The 10,645-nt window shown below is 42.0% G+C and overlaps 2 pseudogenes; one reads left to right on the forward strand and one right to left on the reverse strand.

The window, feature by feature from the left end:
- Window positions 1-1,071: 1,071 nt before the first annotated feature.
- Window positions 1,072-1,191, reverse strand: LOC136647002 (5S ribosomal RNA; annotated as a pseudogene).
- An 8,611-nt stretch (window positions 1,192-9,802) lies between these two features.
- LOC136646851 (5S ribosomal RNA) lies at window positions 9,803-9,921 on the forward strand (annotated as a pseudogene).
- Window positions 9,922-10,645: the final 724 nt, after the last annotated feature.

The following is a 10,645-nucleotide window of genomic DNA, read 5'->3' on the forward strand; positions in this document are numbered from 1 at the left end:
AAAAACATACTTTCAGATAATTCCAATTAAAATATGATGCACTGTTTAGCATTTTCAAATGCATTTAGGTAAGCAATTACCAATTGGTCATTATTGCATATTTTCTTTAAAGATTATAACCAGTTCCTCATTACTAGGTTCAGTGTCTTTTACCCAACATCCAATATTTTCATTTTGTTTTAAATATTACTATTCCACAAATTAATGAAACAAAATTCAATTATCAGTACAGTACAATGTAAGCACTGGAGATATGTAAGCTTCAAATATTTCCTGTGCTGTGTTATTGTTTCTTTCTATAAAAACAGGGTCTGGTGTTGAACTGGTTGATGCAGAAGAAAATTCCAGATACTTTACAAACATGGCAACAGAGTACACATTTAATGGAATTTAATGCAACACTGCTGTTGGGAATTGGAGGATTTCAGCATCTTCCAGAGATGTAACTGAAACGGAAGAAAATCAGACCAACATTTTTAGCATTTTAGATCCTCTTTCTGTACATGTTTCTATACTGATCCAGTATGTGTACAGTCTTCCAGCCATGTGATTAGTACTGAGACTCTGCTTTCATACAATATAAGTTGTGGATCTTTTGGGACCAAGCATTGCTTCCATGGCATGCAAACATAACATCAGAATGAATCCCATGGGTGGAAACCTTTACATAAGCCTAAGAACATGAGATGAACCTTGTTGTATCAAATCAAAAGCCAATTTAGTCCAGCATCTTGTTTCCTGCAGTGGTCAAACAGTTCCTGGATGGCATTAGAAAGCCAGAAGCACTGCAGGAAGGCAACAGCCCTTCCCCAGTGTCATTCTCCAGCAATAGTGACATGCTGCCTCTGCAACACAGAGGTTTGGTATGGCCACTATGATTAATAGCCAATTGATAACCCCTGCATCCCACCCACACTGCAGTCTCCAAATTTTTTTCAGATGTCAAGGAAATGAGTTGAGAGGCTTCTTCTTCTTCTTCTTCTTCTTCTTCTTCTTTCCTTAGCTGATGAGCAACCAATATACTGCTGTATGGTTGGTTGGCAACCTTCAGTCTCAAAAGACTATGGTATAAGCCTACAGCACCCAGTATTCCCAGGCGGTCTCCCATCCAAGTACTAACCAAGCCTGACCCTGCTTAGCTTCCGAGATCAGACAAGATCGGGCATGTGCAGGATAACAGTTGCTGTAGGTGCCTCTAGAATCCTTGTGTCAGTCATGTAACATTTCCACAATTTGTGATTGTTGGCAATATTTCTAGGCTCACTGATAGTCCATCGCTGGTTCCTTATATCTTCATCAATGTGTTTGAGCCACATTTTCTTTGGAGCTTCCCAATGAACAAATCCAGTAGGGAAGTTGCTCTTGCCAGAGGAGCTTGTGTGGTAGCCGACTGGTGTTCCTTCTGCAGATGCCAAGGACTTTAACTCCTCCAGGAAAGGTTGCAAGCCTGGCTGCAAAAGGAGGAGGGTGGTCATCCTGCCACAGTGACCAGAACTGGGAAACCAGGCAAGAAACTGCATGAAAATTCGATCCAAAGGTTTACATACAAGGAGTTTATTTAGGTAATGTACAACACATGCATGCACCCAACCAGTTAAACAGCTTGCAGCAGAAGCACACCAAACAATTGAAGTTACACACTTATATACACAAAATGTTTACCACCAAAGCTGCAGCTGGGTTAAATAATGACACACTGATATTAACATACTAGCATGAATATAGGTGGGAATTACAACAACGAAGTGTTCCCATCATGAATGAATGAATGAATAAACCTTTATTAGGCATAGATAAAGAAAATGTAAAAGCAAACATAAACAGTCCTAATCCCGTTTATCAAAAACGGGGTTAAGTTACTATATTACTAATAGTACATTTACAGTTCAACATAAAATATCAATTTTTTGACAGATTACATTAAGAAGGGTTAGAAATAGCTAAAAGTAAAAATTTAGAAACTCCCTCTAGCACATCTGGTGAGCAGTCCATCATAGACTTGGATACAGCTGGACCATCTTACTAAAAAGACTAAGGGACTTGCGCCGACCCAGGAGGATCGCAAATGTGCCGTAAAGCACGTTCAAGTCCCTTCGTTCTCCTTGGACTTGCACCTCCTCAAGAGGTGGCGCAGGTCCAAGGAGATACATAGGGGCCAGCAGCCCTTACCCAGAGGTAAGGGGCCAGAGCCCCTTACCCACATAGTGGCCAGTGCCCTTACCCAGCTCTGGCTGAGCTGTTTATGGCCACTATCCTGCGCTGGATACAGCGCAAGCCTCCTGGCTTGCCTGTTCCAGCACAGGATAGGATTGTTCCCTAAGGTTGATTATGTATTTTGCAGGGTCTGTCTCTTCAATGGCATACACTGGAATGTGGAAAAACCATCAACAATCAAGCTGCATGCACATCTTTTGATCCATTTTACCTCATGCACCCTGATTCTGCTTAAAGGCACACAGGCCAGGGAATTAAGATGGAGGGAACCTTAAGCCCAATACAAACACAAAGAGAATATCAAAGCAAAAGGTTCTTCTTCTTTTACACCCCCATCATTCAGAGTACAAAGCACTCACTACAAAGTGTAAATGCCAGTCGCAATGGGTGACAGAAAGCTCCTAATTTACTTACTTCAGCCTTCACCTGGGCAATGTCTCTCCCTTACCATATGCATAGTGGTGGGTGATTGCATTCATAAGAGTTTTAGCCCAATTTTTAGTCTTTCCTGCCTCAACTCTGCCTGGAAATTTACTTAAGGTGAGATCACTCTCTTGGAGCAGCTGCTCCTGCAGCTGGCAACTCTTTGTGCATACATAATTTGATCCCCATCTCCTGTCTCTCCGTAAAATTACATGCGCTTGCTCAAGTCTGTAATACCGTAACATCAGAGTTGAACCCTCTCCTCTCTTGGTGATCCCTTGTCAAGAATTGCTATTACTCTATTGTTTCATGGCACTTTGGGGAATGGTTGACTTAAAAAGCTGCCATCAGAGCTGACAGTGCTGAGGTTTTGTGAAACTGAGCTTTAGGCTAGAATGTACCTTTCGACCTGGCTCCAGTATAAGATAAAATAGAAGCTTTGCTTCCCCACTTTCCTCGTCTTTGCTCGTTGCTCAAACTATGTCAAGTGCACGTTCCACCTCCAAGTGTGGGGATGGCCAACTTTTGCATTCTTGCTTCTCCAGGTCGCTGGTTGGGGTACAGCCCTGACCCTTTTATAAGTGGTCTTGCTACCATCTATCCATAAGGGCTTCACAGCTATGGAGCACACGTACTGACATTTTATTACAACCCAATATGTATGTTAGCATATTACATAAAAATCCCCCCAAAAAGAGTTGTAACAAAGAGAATATCTCTATAGCTAACAACATTAAAATGTGTGTGTGTGTGTGTGTGTGTGTGTGTGTGTGTGTGTGTGTGTGTGTGTGTGTGTGTGTTAACTCCTCTCAAGTGAAACATTAGACAAAAGCTTTTATTGTACCTTGCAAAATTTCATAGAGCCTGCGGGGGTCAAAGAAGATAGACAGAACAGCCAGAACCAATCTATCGGAAACTAATGGGCCATTTCTGTTCTTATGGGTCAGTTCACCATGCAGCAGGTTTGTGTTACAATTCAAGTTCCTCTGGAGGTTTCTAATTTTGTGTCATGGCTACTTGCATAGACAAACTGCTGACACTATATTTCAGAGAAACAAAGAGTTAGGTTTGACTGAGAAAAATGCATTCTATTATGCACATTGGTCTCCTGACACAGGACAGCCCAAACACATGTTGGGAAGGAAGGAAGGAAGGAAGGAAGGAAGGAAGGGGGTACTCTGGGACTGGCACTAACATTTCTCAAAAGTAAAATTTGCAGCAAATTTCTTAGATTGTTGAAACATTCAAGGGAAGTCCAATGCGTTTCTGAAGAACATGATAAATTCCTCACACCCTACATCAGCAATTTTCAATCTTTTTCATCTCATGGCACACTGAGAAGGCACTAACATTGTCAAGGCACACCATCAGGTTTTTGATAATTGCCAAGGCACACCATGCTGCCAGTGGAGGCTCACATCCCCCATGGGCCCTACTAATAAATGACCTTCCCCCAAACTCCTGTGGCACATCTGCGGACCACTCACGGCACACCAATGTGCCACGGCACAGTGGTTGAAAATGGCTGCCCTATATTACCAGAAGTTTCCTGGGCTCTTTCTCAACTGCCTCTCTGCAATCTGATTGGAAATGTGATGCACTGTGTTTCATTCATCAAGAAATAATGAAACTTCTGATGCCAGGAAGAAGTTTAAGTGTCTTGGAGCTGAAATTATTTTCCTGAATATTGTTATTATTCACATATGGAATTTAGAGTTCATGATGCTACAGTAAAAGACCTGATCTCACTACTTAGCTAGAGCAGCCTGAGTAGGTTCCCCCCATCCCTGTAACACAGAGGCTTACCCCAGGTAAGGGAACTCACCCAGAGACATCCACAACTGCCCCCCACCATAGGATTCAGCAGTTGCCATTTTGGTGCCACTGCATTGGCAGTGGGGAAATTGATTGGGCTGTCAATTATGGTAATCCTAATGTCTGAGGAATGCCGTAAGTAACAATTAGAATTATTTATGAATTAGTATGTTCTCTTTGGAAATTATGGCCATTTCCAGTATTCAGAAAATATGGTGTGAGCACTGATTCCTCCTCAACCATTCCTTTCAAGTATGTGTGTTTCCTTTTTCATTTGCATCACTTTCATAGATTTTCTGACTGGCCTCAAGGTAGTCACATTTATTTAAGTTTTCAATAAATCTTTAATGGAAACCCTTTTATCTCCTGGTCCTGGAACTAGATTGAACCTTGTATGTAAATAAGAACAGCGTGAATTATTTTTACCCCCCATTATAACATTTAATCACTTAAATGCATATTGAATTTACTTCCAACAAAGGAAGAACAAATAGATTACTCATTTAAATTGGCAAAGACATCCTGAAAAAAAGAAAAGAAAAAAAAAAGGATGGGGTTTTTTTTTCCTTTTTAAAAGATGACTGTTCCTTTTTCACAATGAGAAGGTGATAGGATTTTAGTCTGAATGTGCTTAGCAATAATCAAGTCATGCACAATCTAGTCAAAATTAAGCACATTTAAGTTCTATTGATTTCAATGGGAAAGATCTAAACACATGTTTAAATTTCTTATTTAAATCACCGGGATGGTAATATACTTCATTTGTCTAAACTGTGCCCATTTCTCCTTATACACTGCTTTTATTTCCCAGATTGGAACTTTGAGACTCTTGTGTACAGTGTCTGTAGGATATTTCTAATTCTAACATCTCAGGAGTGACAAAAAGTAATACAATTGAGTTTTATAATAATCAGCATCTCTGGAACACAGATCCCCCCATGAATTTGGGGAAGAGAGCTTCCCTTGCCTGGGTCCACCTCCACACACGTGGGTAGAACATGAGGAAGCAATTGAAGGGAAAGAGGTGGGGGAAAAAAGCTTGCAAAGCTCAAAGGGTGACATTCTGCACTGCTTGTTGAGACCCAACCTGCTCACCCATTAAATACAGTCTGATTTCTCACTGGTTGCCTGTTGGGGAAGCGGGTAGGAAATTTTTCCTCCAATCCTGATTGGCCTTTTAGAGTGGAGATTTTTATTTTTCCTACTGCAGACTGAGCAAAGGATGGAATGATGCTAGGAAGACCATGCCCAGCAGGACAGTGTGACCCAGGGAAGAGAAATAGGGAAATGGTGTTTGCCCTGTGAGGGTACAATCAAAACCAGTTTCCAGAGGCTGACTGGAATGGAGATGGTTGGTAAGCGCTCAAGCTTGAGTTGTAAGGCCAGCTTTCGAGACTATCCAGAGCTGGCAGACCAATCAGCTTCCTTGACCCTCTTTTGCAGAGGTTGGCTGTGATGAGACTAGGACAGCCGCAAGGTGATCCCATATTTGGAGCCAGGGCAGCTACACTCAGAGGAGGGCTCAGGCAGATCTCCTCCAAGTTATGGGTTCACAGTTATGGGTTAGAGAAATCTATTTTTAAGAGGCATGCTTCATTTTGTTTACATATAGGACTGACCTGAAAGCATTTTTCATCAGCATTTTCATCAACTTTTTCAATACCTTCGAATAGTTTGGAGTGATGACATAAAGCATTGCCTGCACTATGAATTGGTGTGAGGATATAGCTAGTAGTGATTGGCTATGAAGCGTTGTGCTATTATCCCATTCTTTTGTACCCTTGACTGGATGCTGTTGGCCCTGTGACTAATCCCAAAGCAGCAAGTGGAAGGTAAACTATTAGAAAGGAAAAGTTAGCAATCTTAATAATAATTCTTCATAATAAAAACAAATGACACCAAAACTATAGCCAAAGAAGAAAAAATGGCAGTAAACAGGATATTATAAAAAAAGGATGAGAGAGAGGGAAAGAGAGAGAGAGCTCCCTATATATCATTATGCAGAAAAATGTGACCAATTGTGCTGTGGTTTCATAGTGCATCTTCATTCACAGGTGGCTTATGTTTGTTTTCTACCAGTCACTTGTGACTTGTGTGAGTACTAACAAGCATCTTGCTATTCAGATCCACACTTCAATGTTCAGTGAAATTCATATCTAATTTTCATGAACCATTCTGCATGTAAACAGCAGCAACATTTCAAATGGCTGAATACTCAAATCCAGCTGTTATTGAATGGCGAGGATCTCAGAGGAGTGCATGACTAGAATTACGAGGTACAGATTTAGCCTTCTCTGCTTTGATGGAAGGAATATCAAGGAACTATGCTTTCACAGAAAGTAGAGGGACACATTTGCATATAGAGAGGTTATCTTGGAAAGCAGTTGGGCTAATTCAGGTGTTCAGGAAATCGAGGGGGGCGAGGTCAGAGGCAACTGAATGGCCGTGCTTTTCTGAGCTCTTGAAAGCTCTTGGAAAAGCATGCTATTTCCTGCCAAAAAACCATGGATCTGATGAGATCTGAGGATCTGTGATCAGGAGAGATTCGATCCTACAGATGGTGTACGGTTTCAGAGAGGAAGGGTCCAGCCAGGGACTGTTTTTTTCTCTAAGGGAACCCAGCCATCAATGTTGGTGTTGGTGAGGATTCTTGTTGAAACTAATCCAAGCAGGGAAAGACATTGGAAGACATTGGAGGACATTGGAAGGCCCCAAGCAGGGAAGGACATTGGAAGAACAAGTGAGTGTTGTTCTGCTGTGTGTGTCTGGCATTGATTGATTAATTGACTGCCTGATTAAGCTTTTGTCCGAAGGAAGAAGAAGGAGGGGCAGGTTTTCCCCCTCTGGGAAGAGGAAGAGGGTGGAGGCTTTTTCCACTCATTTGTTTCTTGTGTGAGAAGAAGCTTTGGAGGAGGCCTGCTGAGGTTGTTATGGAAATATGAGAGCATAACTCTAACTTTACAAATCTAAAACTTGTTGGATTACAAATTAATAGTTTTGGAATATAAACTTTGCTTTGAGATGTTCAGTTTCTTTTTCCTGTGGAGATCTTGGAGTGCCTGTGTAGAGGGCTGGAGATCTGCATTTCTTTGTTTTGCAAAAGCGGTTTCATTGTTTTGCATTCCTCCGACTAACCGAGGAATTAAGTCAGATAGAGGTTAAAAGAGAAGATGTTTCAGACCTCATTGATAAATTAAAGATCAATAAGTCACCGGGCCCTGATGGCATCCACCCAAGGGTTATTAAGGAATTGAAGAATGAAGTTGCAGATCTCTTGACTAAGGTATGCAACTTGTCCCTCAAAACGGCCACGGTACCAGAAGATTGGAGGATAGCAAATGTCACGCCTATTTTTAAAAAGGGAAAGAGGGGGGACCCGGGTAACTATAGGCCGGTCAGCCTAACATCTATACCGGGTAAGATGGTGGAATGCCTCATCAAAGATAGGATCTCAAAACACATAGACGAACAGGCCTTGCTGAGGGAGAGTCTATACCGGGTAAGATGGTGGAATGCCTCATCAAAGATAGGATCTCAAAACACATAGACGAACAGGCCTTGCTGAGGGAGAGTCAGCATGGCTTCTGTAAGGGTAAGTCTTGCCTCACAAACCTTATAGAATTCTTTGAAAAGGTCAACAGGCATGTGGATGCGGGAGAACCCGTGGACATTATATATCTGGACTTTCAGAAGGCGTTTGACACGGTCCCTCACCAAAGGCTACTGAAAAAACTCCACAGTCAGGGAATTAGAGGACAGGTCCTCTCCTGGATTGAGAACTGGTTGGAGGCCAGGAAGCAGAGAGTGGGTGTCAATGGGCAATTTTCACAATGGAGAGAGGTGAAAAGCGGTGTGCCCCAAGGATCTGTCCTGGGACCGGTGCTTTTCAACCTCTTCATAAATGACCTGGAGACAGGGTTGAGCAGTGAAGTGGCTAAGTTTGCAGATGACACCAAACTTTTCCGAGTGGTAAAGACCAGAAGTGATTGTGAGGAGCTCCAGAAAGATCTCTCCAGACTGGCAGAATGGGCAGCAAAATGGCAGATGCGCTTCAATGTCGGTAAGTGTAAAGTCATGCACATTGGGGCAAAAAATCAAAACTTTAGATATAGGCTGATGGGTTCTGAGCTGTCTGTGACAGATCAGGAGAGAGATCTTGGGGTGGTGGTGGACAGGTCGATGAAAGTGTCGACCCAATGTGCGGCGGCAGTGAAGAAGGCCAATTCTATGCTTGGGATCATTAGGAAGGGTATTGAGAACAAAACGGTTAGTATTATAATGCCGTTGTACAAATCGATGGTAAGGCCACACCTGGAGTATTGTGTCCAGTTCTGGTCGCCACATCTCAAAAAAGACATAGTGGAAATGGAAAAGGTGCAAAAGAGAGCGACTAAGATGATTACGGGGCTGGGGCACCTTCCTTATGAGGAAAGGCTACGGCGTTTGGGCCTCTTCAGCCTAGAAAAGAGACGCTTGAGGGGGGACATGATTGAGACATACAAAATTATGCACGGGATGGACAGAGTGGATAGGGAGATGCTCTTTACACTCTCACATAATACCAGAACCAGGGGACATCCACTAAAATTGAGTGTTGGGCGGGTTAGGACAGACAAAAGAAAATATTTCTTTACTCAGCGCGTGGTCGGTCTGTGGAACTCCTTGCCACAGGATGTGGTGCTGGCGTCTAGCCTAGACGCTTTTAAAAGGGGATTGGACGAGTTTCTGGAGGAAAAATCCATTATGGGGTACAAGCCATGATGTGTATGTGCAACCTCCTGATTTTAGGAATGGGTTAAGTCAGAATGCCAGATGTAGGGGAGAGCACCAGGATGAGGTCTCTTGTTATCTGGTGTGCTCCCTGGGGCATTTGGTGGGCCGCTGTGAGATACAGGAAGCTGGACTAGATGGGCCTATGGCCTGATCCAGTGGGGCTGTTCTTATGTTCTTATGTTCTTATGACTATCTCCTGGAACAGAATGCGGTTGATATAGCAACAAATGTAAGTAATAAACCAAGATAACAGAATAAGAAGCATAGAACATTGGGGACATCTAGTAGAGTTAAAAAGACATTGCAAGGATAAGAACAGGACTTGACAAGTGAAGTAAGGAGGATGATACACTGAGGATGTCTAGTGGTGTTAAAAAACATTGCAAGGCAAAGGTTTATTTGACTTAAAATTTCTCTGTGTTGGTTTTTATGGGTGAACAGTTGATTTTTTGATGATGTGATGTGATGTATGGGTAATTGATAGTGATATATGTGATAACAGATATTTGAGTTTTACAGGCAAGAAGATATAAGAAGGAAGAAAAAGGATGACAGGAAAAGGAGCAAAAGTTAGGGGCTCTCCGGAACTGTTACCCTGCACATGCCCAATCTCATCTGATCTTGGAAGCTAAGCAGGGTCAGGCCTGGTTAGTACTTGGATGGGAGACCGCCTGGGAATATCAGGTGCTGTAGGCTTATACCATAGTCTTTCGAGACTGAAGGTTGCCAACCAACCATTTGGAGTCAAGCTTGGGAAAACTAACACAAGAGGAACCGAAAGGGAAAGATTGGAAGCAGACATTACAAGACAATATAGAAAAACTAGTGATGATGGGACAGCAGCACACAAATCAATTTCTGCAAGTTCAAGCTAGTCTGGATGTTTTAACTACACAACTAAATGATCTTAGTGTGCAACTGAAAGCCATTAAAGATCAAGCAGATGAGAATACACAAAAAATTAGAAAATTAGAAAAAAGACAACAAAAGATCAATCTAGAATACTGGAAATAGAACAAAACCAATATGATGGAGAGGCAACTTTAATGGAAATTCAGATGGAGAGTGCAGCTCGAGTGGTGAGAATACAAAATGTACCAGAACAGAAAGGGGAAGATACACAATGTCTGATTGGTGATTTAATATCAGAGTGGATCAACATGCCAACAGAGGAGATATTCATGGATCTGGATTCAGCGAGAAGAGTGAGAATTTTCTATCTAAGAAAACATGAACTACCAAGAGAAATTCATGTGAAATTCATCAGAACTGTTTACAGAGATAAAATATTGACGATCTCACAGGAAAAGGAATGGATGGTGGAGGGTAGCAAAGTGAAAATTCTGAGACATGTCCCATGGAGAGTGAGAAAGAAGAGAAAAGAATATGAAGATCTAGTAAAATTTTTAAGAGGAAAGCA

This window comes from Tiliqua scincoides, chromosome 3 (assembly GCF_035046505.1).
Source record: "Tiliqua scincoides isolate rTilSci1 chromosome 3, rTilSci1.hap2, whole genome shotgun sequence".
Lineage (NCBI taxonomy): Eukaryota > Metazoa > Chordata > Lepidosauria > Squamata > Scincidae > Tiliqua > Tiliqua scincoides.